This window comes from Manis pentadactyla, chromosome 3 (genome assembly GCF_030020395.1).
Source record: "Manis pentadactyla isolate mManPen7 chromosome 3, mManPen7.hap1, whole genome shotgun sequence".
Classification (NCBI taxonomy): Eukaryota; Metazoa; Chordata; class Mammalia; order Pholidota; family Manidae; genus Manis; species Manis pentadactyla.
The window spans coordinates 62,923,456-62,936,221 of NC_080021.1; the positions used below are offsets into that span (position 1 = coordinate 62,923,456).

A 12,766-nucleotide genomic window follows, 5' to 3' on the forward strand; every position below is an offset into this window, starting at 1 on the left:
TTTTTAAAGTTTGCTAAGTTATATAGACATATTTTGTGCCTAATGAGAAATTGTGTTGTAAAGCACATTTCCAAAAATGATAATATATGTTCATAGATGTATCAATCTGAAGAATGCTAGTGTAACAGTTTACAGTGGACTGTTTTTCATTGTTCACTGAAAGTTAAAGTATCAAATGATTTTAAGTTCTAATGAAAACTACTTAAATAAGGAAAGCATTTCTCTATGCTAAAAGATGTATGTTTTAATAAGAGAAGGTATAAAGAATGAAAACTCGTCTGCATGCTAAAGAATGTGTTTTTTGATAAAAGAAAGTAACTTTGTTCTAAAGTACAGCTATTTATTTAAAGGGGAACAGAGAGACAGAGACAAAGAGAGAGAGAGCAGTGTGGTGCCTTTTGTTGTGGCGGATCCGCTCAGCCTGTTGCTTTGGGGGAGGGTCAGGATGTTTAGAGATAAAGCGGGATAAACCCAGTCAAGCCCCAGGCAAGCCCAGGCATAATTCTCACCAGTTTATGTGCTTGGGACCATGGGGCAAATGAAGAATAAATTACTATATTCTTACAGATATAGTCGTGCTATGTGAAATTAAAGCAAGTGAGTCTTGATATCAAGTGCACAGCAAAATTAGAATTTTGTTTCCAGTTAAAAAAAAAAGTTTTCTTTAACTGTTAGTCTGCTCTTAATGTTGAAAGATTGCAAAAGGTTCTCTAATTGTTTTATCAAAGCAGTTTCTCATGCTTAAAGTCTCAGTGAGTTGCCAGAATATTTTTTAAAAATGAAATCTTAATATTAAAAAGACTAAAAGCTAAAGTTTGTTAACAACTGTGTAACCTTTATTTGCCTTTGAAATATTTTGTTATCATTCTGGTTAAATAGATAAGTACTGCTTCATAGCAACCTATAATCTCATTTAAGCAAGTGCCAAAAAAAAAAAAAATTAAATGCAAAAAGGTGCTTTTACCTCTAGTTAACTCTGATATTTTCCAGAGGGCCCCTGGAACATGTCAGAGGAATTTTTTCTCATTGGAGAAAGTATTTGACTAATTTGGCTTATTTATCTGATATATATATATATATTTACCAGGAAAGCAATCTCAAAGAGAATGATGCTAAACTTGGTTACTGAATGTTTTGTATTACAGAAATATCAGAATTTCCTTATGTCAACTGTCTTACAGTAAGCTCTCATCAGATCTTTAACCATTGTCATTTGTAAGTCTTTTATTATTTACAGTCACTGTTTTATTACTCTTAAGCTAGTAAAAAACCAGATTTCAGCAGAACAGGTATTAGTTGAAGGGCCCCCACCCATAAGATGGCGAACCTCCTGCTTCTCTTCCGGGTCCTCGGTTCCCGCCGGCACCACCTGAAGCCCAATCACCCCTCGCCCCCCTAATCCTAGCACCTAGCCAATAGCCACCAGCCCCGTAGAAGTGACACCTCAATCACCCCATGCCCCTTCCTATATAACCCAGCACCTTTCCCTAATAAAGCGGAATTCTCCGGTGAATTGCTGCTGTGTGTCGCTCCCTTCCTTTCATTGGTGCTGAAACCCGGGAGACGGGACACCCCAACTGGGCCCCGTCTTCCCCCGACACCAGCAGCAGCTTGCCCTCGTCCTCTTTTTCCGGCGCTGGCTCCTCACACTCACCACTCCTCTTCATGCCTTTGGGTAAGTTTTCCCCCGGAGCGGGCGGCTCTTCCCCGAGCTATCGCAGCGCCATTGACCGTGATCATCCGGCAAGGTCCTGATGCTCAGGGACGAGGAGGGAACTCTCCCCGCCTCAGGCCTTCACGGCTGCAGCGGACCCTCAGGCCCCTCTTCCAACAGCCATAAACGAGGTGACTCTTTGCGGATGAGAACGCTCCCTCCCCCCCACCTTCCGTTCCTTCCGCCGAAAATTCCTAGTACTAGGTTCCTCGTGACTCCGGCACTCTGCCTTCTTAGAGAAGTCTGGGTGACGACCCACACCTCCTAAGAAACCGACTCGTATACGAGTTTCCGCAGACCCCCAAGGATCATCGGGGACGCCCTTGGTCTCCTTGCCATCTGCTCCCAGTCCGAGGGTCTCCGTTCGTCTTCCCCTGTTTGTCTCCTTCTCTGTCCCTTAGCCATGGGAGCCTCCTCATCCCTCCCTGAAAGTTCACCTCTTGAATGCCTGCTCAAGTATCTAGCCACCCTCTCCCTGATGCCTGATATAAAACCAAAACTTCTCCGCAAATACTGCTCCCAAGATTGGCTGACATGCCCCCTAGACAATAACAACCAATGGCCCGCAGGGGGAGCTCTTGATCCTAACATCACTCGCGATCTCTTTAACTACTGCCAGCGCCTGAAAAACTGGAAGGAGATTCCCTATACCGAAGCTTTCCCCCTCCTCCCCCGCCTCCCTCGCTGCCACTGGCCCCTCCTCCCCCCGCCTCCCCCCAAGTTCTCCTAGCCTGCAAGTTGTCTCCCCCGCAGAAGCCTCCCGTTCACTCCCTTCCCCCTCCTCTCCTACAACAGCCCCTTCCCCTTCCTCCACCACCATCTCCTCCCCCACCTCACCCCCCTGCAGATCAAGCCTGAGCCTTTCAGCCCCCCTCTAAGTCCCAGGAGCCTCCTCCGTCTTTGCCCCCATCACCTGTTTCTCCCCCACAGACTGAGCCAGAACCCTTCAGTCCGCCACCGCCGTGGGTCTCTGCTCTCGAGATATCTTCGCCTGCTGCTTAATAGCAGGTCTGAAAAAGGCAGCTCGTAAAGAGTCAATTTTCAAAAGCTTCCTCCGAGTTCTTAGACAGACTCACTCAAGCCCTATGACAGTTACCAACCTGGACCCAGAAACGCCTGACGGGAGACATGTCCTTATGACATACTTCCTAGCTCAAAGCTACCCCGACATTAAAGCTAAACTCAAAAAGTTAGAACAGGGCCCCGCTACCCCACAGACTGAGATCCTAACAGTGGCCTTTAAGGTCTTCCATAACCGGGAGGAGGAGAAAGAACACTGTAAACAAAAGGCTGATCAGGCCAATTTTCAAATGTTGGCCCAGCTGATAAAACCACAACCTGGGCGCCCCTCTACAAACAAGCCCCCCCAGGAGCTTGTTTCAAGTGTGGAAAAGAGGGACATTGGTCAAGGGCGTGCCCCTCCCCCAGATCTCCTACCACCCCATGCCCCAGATGCCACAAAAAGGGCCACTGGGGGTCTGATTGCCCAGCCACCCAAAGGGGAGGCTGGATGAACAACCCCCATCCTAAGCCCGCCGTAGTGGGACTGGCAGAAGAAGATTGACGGGGCCTGGGAGCTTCTCGCCCGACCATTTCCATCACCAAACAGGAGCCCAGGGTTACTTTAATAGTAGATGGTCGCCCCATCTCCTTCCTCCTAGACACAGGAGCCACCTTCTCAGTCTTGCGGGAATATAGGGGCCCTACCACACCTGCCGTTACTCCTATAGTCGGGGTAGGAGGTAAACAGATTTTCCCATTAAACCCCCCCCCTTTTATGCACAATCCAGGACGATCCCATACCTTTCTCCCACTCCTTCCTGGTTATGCTCCAGTGTCCCATCTCCTTACTAGGATGGGACATCCTTTCCTCCATGTTTCCATAACTATATCCATTCCCACAGCCCCCAGTACTCCCTTTCTGATGGCCCTCATAGCCGATGACCCCCCTCTACCCAATGAAAGCTCCAGTTCCGCCCTCATACACCCTGTAAATCCCAAAGTTTGGGACATTACAAGCCCCTCCGTAGCTCTATGTCCTTCTGCTTCTATTAAATTACGTGACCCCTCTCAGTATATCTGTCAGGCCCAATACCCCCTAACCACTTCAGCCCTCATAGGCCTTCAACCAATCATTCAAGATCTTTTAAACAAAAATTACCTCAGACCCACTCACTCCCCGTTTAATACCCCCATATTAGCTGTTAAAAAAACCAACAGATCTTTCCGCCTCGTCCAAGACCTTCGCCTCATCAACATGGCCATCGTCCCTATCCATCCTTTAGTCCCAAATCCATACACCCTTTTATCGCAGATCCCTGCCTCGGCCTCCCACTTCTCAGTCCTAGATCTCAATGATGCATTTTTTTTTCTATCCCTCTGGACCCCTCCTCCCAAGATTTTTTCACCTTCACCTGGATGGACCCATACACAAGACATTCTGAACAACTCACTTGGACAGTTTTGCCACAAGGCTTCTGAGTCCACCTTATTACAATACGTGAACGATCTTCTACTCTGCAGTCCCTCGTGGGAACAGTCTCAACTTGACACTGCCTCCCTACTTAACCTTCTAGCTTCCAGAGGTTACCGAGTATCCCCTGTCAAAGCACAAGTCTCTCCCCCTTCTGTCACTTACCTCGGATTTCTTCTATCTCAACAAAAAAAGTCCATTACCTTAGAGAGAAAACGGCTCCTCTCTGACCTGCCTGTTCCCAAAACCAAGACAGAAATCCTTTCCTTTCTAGGCCTGGCTGAGTATTTTAGAGTGTGGATCCCTAACTTCTCCCTGTTGGCAAGACCCCTATACGACCTCAGCAAGGGCCCCCCTGAAGAACCATTATCCTCCTCACCCCGACACTCCTTCATTAAGCTTTGTGGAGCCCTTGTGGAAGCCCCAGCTCTCCATCTTCCTGATTTGTCGAAGCCCTTCTCATTATACATTCATGAGAGGTCCAATCAAGCTCTAGGAGTCCTAGGCCAACATTATGGCCCATCCTTTGCCCCAGTAACTTATCTTTCCAAGCAATTAGACCCCACAGTTCGGGGCTGGGCCCCCTGCCTACGGGCATTAGCCGCTGAACAGCTCTTGCAGAAGGAAGCTCATAAACTGACATTCGGGGCGCCCCTTACCATTCTGTCCCCACATCACCTAAAGGATCTCTTAACCTACAAAGTTTACAGACTCTCCCTCCCTCCAGACTCCTGACCTTACTGTCCTCTTTCCTCCAAAATCCCGTTCACCCCCTTTGCCATCCATACCCGAATCATGACTTTTTCCTCCTTTACTGCTCCCTCTCTCTCTCTCGCTTTTTTTCCTCATTTCTATTGTCTTTTCCGCCACCCCAGCCTCCTTTGTATGGCGATTCAAAGTCAGACAGACTTACACACAGCATCAAACAAAAATTACTGCCCTCATTGCCACATCAGACTGCCCTCTGAAAGGCTGCTCCGAGCCTTTATACCTCCTCTTCCTCCCTCCACCAAAGTGTTCACTAGCAGCTACGATTACTCTCCCTACCTCTGCTTCCTCTATGACCAAAAACAAGCCTGTTGCAGGTGATGGCCAGACACCTATGGGGATGTCCCTACTGGTCTTGCGCCATTCACTACATGGGTAACTCCCGGTACCCACAGTATTACTCCTCCAACCCATTCTCTTCAATACTGACAAACGCCTTCCTTACCTGGCTTTGGCCCATTGCAGGCCCTATAATAATCATTCTTCTCATCTGTCTCTTCTTTCCTTGTATAGTAAAGTTTATCAAATCCCAAGTTGGTAAAATCTCTAATCAAACTTTCAACCAGCTTTTACTCAGGAACTACCAGCTTTTAGCCACAGAAGATCCCTCACCCTCACGTAACCTCCTCACCACACGCTGAGATGGACCCCTCTCTCCGCTGGAAACTGTTCCTGGAAACAATGGCCGCAGACGCCTGGCTTCTGGCACCCGTATCCTCTTTGCACCATTAGAATCAACAAGTCCTCGACCTATGGTTACAGGGAACCTTCATTGATTTCCAACCTGAAGAAGTCCACGTCTACTCGTCCTTACTGTGGGGAGTCCTATCAACCCTTTCCTCCCAGTCCTCAAGCCCTCACTCCCTTCTCCGCCCCCGTTCAGCAGGAAGCAGTCAGAGAGAAAGCAACGTCCACAACCCCATAGAGGAGAAAGGGGGGAATGAAGGGCCCCCACCCATAAGATGGCGAACCTCCTGCTTCTCTTCTGGGTCCTCGGTTCCCGCCGGCGCCATCTGAACCCCAATCACCCCTCGCCCCCCTAATCCCAGCACCTAGCCAATAGCCACCAGCCCCATAGAAGTGACACCACAATCACCCCATGCCCCTTCCTATATAACCCAGCACCTTTCCCTAATAAAGCGGAATTCTCCGGTGAATTGCTGCTGTGTGTCGCTCCTTTCCTTTCATTAGTTACATAAGATTAAGTAAACTAAGGAAGATGATTTTAGTGACTTTTTGTTTCAGATGTTGATAAAGTGTTTTAAGCTTTTTCTCTTAAGCTGACAACAGTTTAGTAAATGACTGCCTTTATAAGCAGAATTGAAACTTTATCTTTCTCTCTACCTGATCCCTCCAGAATTTAAAAACTCTCAGTAACTATTTTTATATTTCATGGCAGTATATTTATTTGCACAAGTTCAATAAGAATCTGCTTTCCTTGTAAGAGGACCAATTAAAAACACTGGTTATACTACCAAGGCTTTGACTGGAATGTCATACCTGAGAGACACGTTCATAAACTCAGATATGAACAGACAGCTTGAAGGAACTAAGATTGACTTTATAAAGACAACAAAGCCCCTTAGAAGAACTGGCTTGGTACCTTGCTTACAGAGTTCCCAGCAGCCTTACCAGGTGAGTAAGGAAGGTCACTTCCTGGCAGGTGCAGGAACCTCAAGAAGAGAAGAATTCACCCAAATCTACAGGTACTGAAGGCACAAGCTCATGGCAAGTCTGGCTTGGCTTTCTGGCCTCAAGAAGCCCTTAAAAATTCAATCTGAAATTCCTTACAAAAAGTTCCAGCAAAGCACATTTAAAAGAACCTGTGTAATCAATTGCTCTTCTTGCTGCACTTATGCAAATAATCAAGCCAGCTGTTAATTATTTTCTTAACCTGGTTACTTCTAATAAAAATGAGGGTGATTTTTAGAGAAAGTATTTTTTCAATAACGCAGCCTTATCCATACTAAATCCTAATATTAGTCATTGGGACATAAACTAGATCCAGAATTCCAGCTTCTTCAAAATATCTAGCTATGTTTTAGTTTTCTCCTGTCATTGCAATTAAAATTTTACTATTTCTAGTTCTCATATTCAACCATGCATTCTTAATCTCATCAAGTTTGTCCTTCCAGAATGGAAAATCCAACTCCAGATGTTGCTACATAACCTAATAACACAATTTGTTTTATCTTGCCTAGAAGCCACAAAACTGCAAAAAGTAATAGAAATGAAACCCAGAATAGAAGTGCCAACCTTCTGAGGCCCTCTCAACTGACCAGTGATGGAGACCTAGCTGCACCCTTTACTGCGCCCCCTTCTCAGCACGAAGCAGCCAGAGCGGTCATCGCCCCTTTTCCCTAGCAGCAGCTAGAGTCTCTATCTGTAGAAGGGAGAATGAGACAGGGACCATAGGCTTAGACAGAATAAAGTGAGAGCCTCTGAAGAAAGCAAGGCAGGATATTTGCAATCAGAGGAACATAACTACATGCTGGAAACCCCCCCCCTACTAAAACTATGTTGAACATTAAGCTCTAGAATAATTCTTCAGTGAGATCAGTTAATGTTCCCCAGATAAAGAAGAGTAGCACATGTTTTATTATGCTAATCATTTGTAATCATCTATAAGATTCATTTTAGCATACTAAAAAGCCCAGGCCTATATGCTGTCTTTCCTCCTTCTGATCTAAGTAATTTTGCAAGCTGAGCAACTGACTTAGCATGCAGACCCAGCTGTAGATGGCATAGTAAAAGGCAGGATTCTTTAGCAAATATACAATATCTCAGCCCACCTTAGAGGCTGGGCACGCAGTCTTTTAATGTGCGCCTGGACCAAGGCGTCAGTGTCCCAGAGAGAAATCAAGGCAGGAGATTATCTTTAATCAAGGACCCCTTGCCATCCTACTCCTTTTACTAACCCTTAGGCCCTGTATCATCAACAGGCTGGTCCAGATTGTCAGAGACCAAATGGGGGCCAGCCAACTGATAGTCCTCCTTGCTCAATACAAGCCCCTAGTAATCTTGTTACACCTGCTTACCTGATAACTTATTAAAAATAGAGTTAATACAGTCCAGCTAATGGTGCTAAGACAACAGTATCAGCCTTTATCTCCTTACAACTGCAAAATCTTATTAGACCCATGATTGGGTCCCTTAGGATCCAGAGAAAGGGGGGAATGAAAGGGCAAGCTCCCAGATTCTATTTTAGCCAATTGGGACCCGGATCCTATTTCACCCAATCGGAGCTTGGTCTCTCTCCCCTCCAGTCAGCAAGAAGTACACCCACCACCCCTAGACCCTGCCAATTGACCAAAGCCATGACTCATCACCCCCCAACTAACCCCAGGCCCAGCCAATCAGCCAGAGCCACGGCCATCACCCCCCCAAACCGCCCTGGAAACCCATAAAACCTTTGTTCTGGGGAAAACGCGCTCTCTTTCTCTGGCACCTGGCCACTGTGTTGGCACGGGTGTGAGATTGAGCTCAGGCTAGCTCGAATAAAGGCTCTTTGCTTTTGCATCGGTGTTGGCTCCTTGGTGGTCTCCTTGGGATTCACGACTTTGGGCACAACACAAGGTTTCCTGAAGGAAAGGCATATGATTTCTTAAAAATATAAAGCAGAGGAATCTGATTAGGCTGGGAAATTTTCTAAAATGGCATTTGTTTTAAGCTCTAAAAGGTAACATTAAGGAGACTGGGTGGAGTGAGAGGCAAGAAGGGATCATGGTGGCTACAAAGCAAAGATCAGGGAGGAGGCTGGAGAATTAAGCAGAAGCTGAAACATAAAGATCTTAAAGCCACAATGAGGATTTTTGTTCTTAAAAAACAAAAAGGTAAGACCTTAAAAGTTTTAAGCAGAGTATGTTATAATCCAGTTGGTATTTGTAAAAAATCAGTTTGGCTGCAGTGTAGAGAATGTGCTGGGGTGCAGGGAAGCACGCAGGGTAGGAAGTGGGGGCATCCAGGTGCGAAATGATGATGACCTTGGCCTCATTAGCAACACCTGAAAATACTGAATGACTCAGAAAATATGGAAAGGGATGCATCCAAATGGTGATAAGGTCTTTGCTATCACTGGTAGACAATGGCAGGCTAGTAGTGTATAGAAAGGTAAAGCACCTCATTGCTTAGAGCCATGAGATTCAAATTTATATCCTGAAGCTTTTGTAATAGACCTGACTCTGATTTTCCATTCTCTATCCTGAGAATATTCTCTCAAAGGAACTAGTACCACCTGTACCATGAATGAGTAACAGGTTGCTGCAAAGAAATGACCCACTCAACAGTCAGTAGCCAAGTTGAGACCAAGGGGTGTGGGAAATAGGGGCAAAATCTTGTTGCTTCCAGCAGTCTCTCCTGAGGATCCTAAGAGGGCACCCCAAGAGGAGTGGGCTCTAGAGAGGCTGCTAGTGATTCCTGCTGGCAGCAAAATATAGCTCTTACTGCTCTGCACTGAGGTTCTGAGTGAACCAAGAAGGTGCTGTTCTACCTGGGCACCCGTTTCAGTGGCCAGGTATGCAGTACTGCCATTGTGGGCAAGGGGTCACAGAGCTGCTCTTTCACGTGCCCAAAGAGTATGTATGCAGCCCAGGGAGAGTTGGTCTGGGGCATGGAGGATGGAAAGGAGCCTCTTTTGACCTCCCATAATCATGGATACAGGTAGTGGCCCCAGATGTTGATCTTAGCACTTTGGCTAATTTACCACACCAAGGCATTGAAGGCTTGTTGTAGGGTGACTGCCCTTGTAATGCATGCATGAAAATGACAGATTCACCATGAATTTGAAATGATTGATGTGAAAAGGCCAATTAGATCCAAAATCAATTTGTATTTATATAAGAACCTTTAACATCACACTTGTCAATGAAAGAAAAAGAAGTTTTAATATAAGATATAATTTCAGTTTAAAATCTTTACATGATTGACAAAAATATTTTTAAATTTAGTAACTATGATTCCAACAATTTCTCAATGGTAGTATCTCTCAGGATCTTGGAGAGAGAATCATTGAAACAGGAATTATATAACCCATCAAAAATATAAATTGAAGAAAGTTTGATTTTCTACAAAACTTGTGACATTTTATCACAATTCAATAGTTATATATTCATTAAAAGTTTGTATTTTAGTTTTTATAATCATATGTTACCAAACATTATATAGATGCCCTCAAATCTTTCCCTGCTTAGCTCCAAGTGCTCTTTTTTGTGCACTTCTGAAAGGGAGTTCAGGTCTCATAATGGCAGATGGCAAGAGCATAAAAGAAAAGTCATTTTAAATTATACATTGGCATCTGACCTATATAGTTTGAGAGTACATGTATTGGTTCTTTGTGACATCCATCTGTGCCTGCCAAATTTTCATTATCTCTTTCCATACCTCCTTGGCAGCTAAAGAATCATTTCCTTCTTCCTTCACATTTCTGGTTGAATTGTTTTAGTGACTAATGAGAAAGTGTATGGAATCCCAGAGGCAGCTATGATCAGAAAGAACAAGTCTCAAAGTATTTAAGTGTCAGGAATATATAATGCAGTTGCAGCCCAAATGTGAAGTGCCATGATGTCTGCAAAGGAAGTATTAAGGAAAATGTCTTAGAAATATGAATCTAAAAATAGAAATATCAACAAGTCAAGGCAGATGCATTTATAAGCATTTTTGTGAATGTGTAAATAGTATTTTTCAATACATGTCAAGTATACAAACTCCAGAAATTTCCTCACTCTTGCAAAAGGTCAGGTAGAAAATAGTTGGGGATCTGGACTTCAAAAAAATAAATGAAGAGCCAGTTATGTCCTTCATAGTGAGAGAACCTGATTAGTAGCAAATGCTTCATTTTAATAACAGACTTAGGTTCTACAAAAATCCTCCAGGATATTTACAGTCAGCCAATCTAATCACACCGCACTGGTTGCCCAGAACGTGCTTGAAGTGAAATCAGTCCCTCTTGGAACTTTGGGCAAAGTGACATAAAACCAGGAATTTGGCTGTGGCAACAATGATGTTGAAAAGACTGATATGCTTCCAATTTGAAGAGACTCATTTGGCCATTGGGTGGTACCCTAGAAACTATACAAAATGTTTTTGACTAACTGTTCCCAGAACAAAATGGAAAATCATTTGGACCAAAATTTCCATGATTTTCATCTTTGCCAAAGTTCAAATGTATATTAGTTCTCTTCAAAACATGGCCAATTAGTCACAAACTGGCTCTTTTTGGTAGTGCTGTAAATAGTTTTTGGAAAGGTACTACAGCCAGGATGCCAAACATAAGGGGGAGTATAACCAGAGCAGGCAATGTTTGGCTCCAGCCCTGCTGAGATGGGTAAAAGGAAGTCCTTTTCTAATTTCATGGTTTGAAATTTTGCTTTTCTAATTTTGATAACTCAGACAACTTTAAACAAGACTTCTCTTTTGCTGGCCTGATCAATGTTCATACAGATCACCAAACAGTTCACTTAGCAATTGAGATAAAGGCCGAATATAAAGAATTCTGAGACTCAGGAGAAATGAGTCACATGCCCATTTCATTTCTTTTTGCATTGTTGTGATATTGAATAAATCCCCAACCTCCCCAAGTCTTTGATTAATTGATGTGTTTAGAGACAAAGACCAGAGTCTTAGAGAAATAAGACAAGCCTTATGTTGGTACCTCACTCCAGGAAGGATGTGGTGTTTAAAAGGTGCTAAAAGATGAGGAAGATTCTGACATGCAGAGATGTAGAGGAAAGCTCTTCTTGAAGAAAGGAATGAACTCCAAAACTCTTTTCATGTTGATTGTGAAAAGAGAACCAGTAGTCTTGTTTCTGTTGGATCAGAAGATAAGGCTTTGCAAAGGCAAAATTAAGAAATGAAGCTGGAAAAGTAGGATAAAGCTATCCTGGAATAGACTTTGAAATTACCAGGCTAAGGAATCTGAACCTTAATCTGTAGGCTATGAGGGACTATCAGGTATTTTATGTAGAAAAATAACAATGATCAAATCATGTTTTAAAAATGGTCACTCTAGCAGAGCTATGTATGGTAGACAGTAAGGCAAGCCAAGATCAAGAATGTAAGTTTAGATGTATTCTTAAAAAATCCTAGTATGACATAATGAAAGCCTAAATTAGAGCAATAGCAACCCTGGAGAAGAGACATTGGATGCAAGATAAATTTAAAGTAAGAGAATCAACAGGATGTAGCAACTAATTGCATAAGATGGAGATAAAAATAAAGCATGGTGGGTTTCAGCCTAAATGGCTAAGAAGCTGGTAAAGCCATTAATCAATAAAAGAAAATCAAGAGATCCATTTTGGGCTATTAAATGATGACTTTTGGGGACTCTAAGATGAAGGTGTTGATGCTCTATGGTGATGCTTAATAGATAATTAGGAATTTTCATCTACAGCTCAGAAAAATGATTCTGCAGTGTTAAAGTGAGGACGATAGCTGTGAAGTGGAAGGGATCACTGAAGGGCACAGCACAGGACAGGCTCAAGGATACAATCTTGAAAAAACACCTATTAGCATCAGGAAAAAGTTGAGCTGTAGAATATGATAGGGAAACTAAGCTCAAAGAAGTCAGAAAAGAAACAGCATTAACCTGGCAAACCTCTCAATTCAAAATAGGAGGCGATGGATTGCACAGTGGGAAAGCCAGACTGCAGGGGGCTAAGCATATGTGTGTATCAAAGTGGAAATCTCAAACGTAGACCACTTTCCAGAAGTCTGGGATAGGGTAAAAGCAAGGATAGGGCAAAGCTTGAAGAGATGACAGGTAAGTGGAAAGATTTGGAGGAGTTTTGGAGTGAAAGAGAAAGAAAAAGGGATTG

General features: G+C 43.9%; 1 long non-coding RNA gene across 1 annotated transcript; it reads left to right on the forward strand.

The window, feature by feature from the left end:
• The first annotated feature begins 902 nt into the window (after nt 1–902).
• LOC130682875 (uncharacterized) lies at nt 903–7,346 on the forward strand. Its single transcript, XR_008996275.1, has 2 exons — nt 903–1,215; nt 7,157–7,346. It is a non-coding gene; the product is annotated as an uncharacterized LOC130682875 (long non-coding RNA).
• Nucleotides 7,347–12,766: the final 5,420 nt, after the last annotated feature.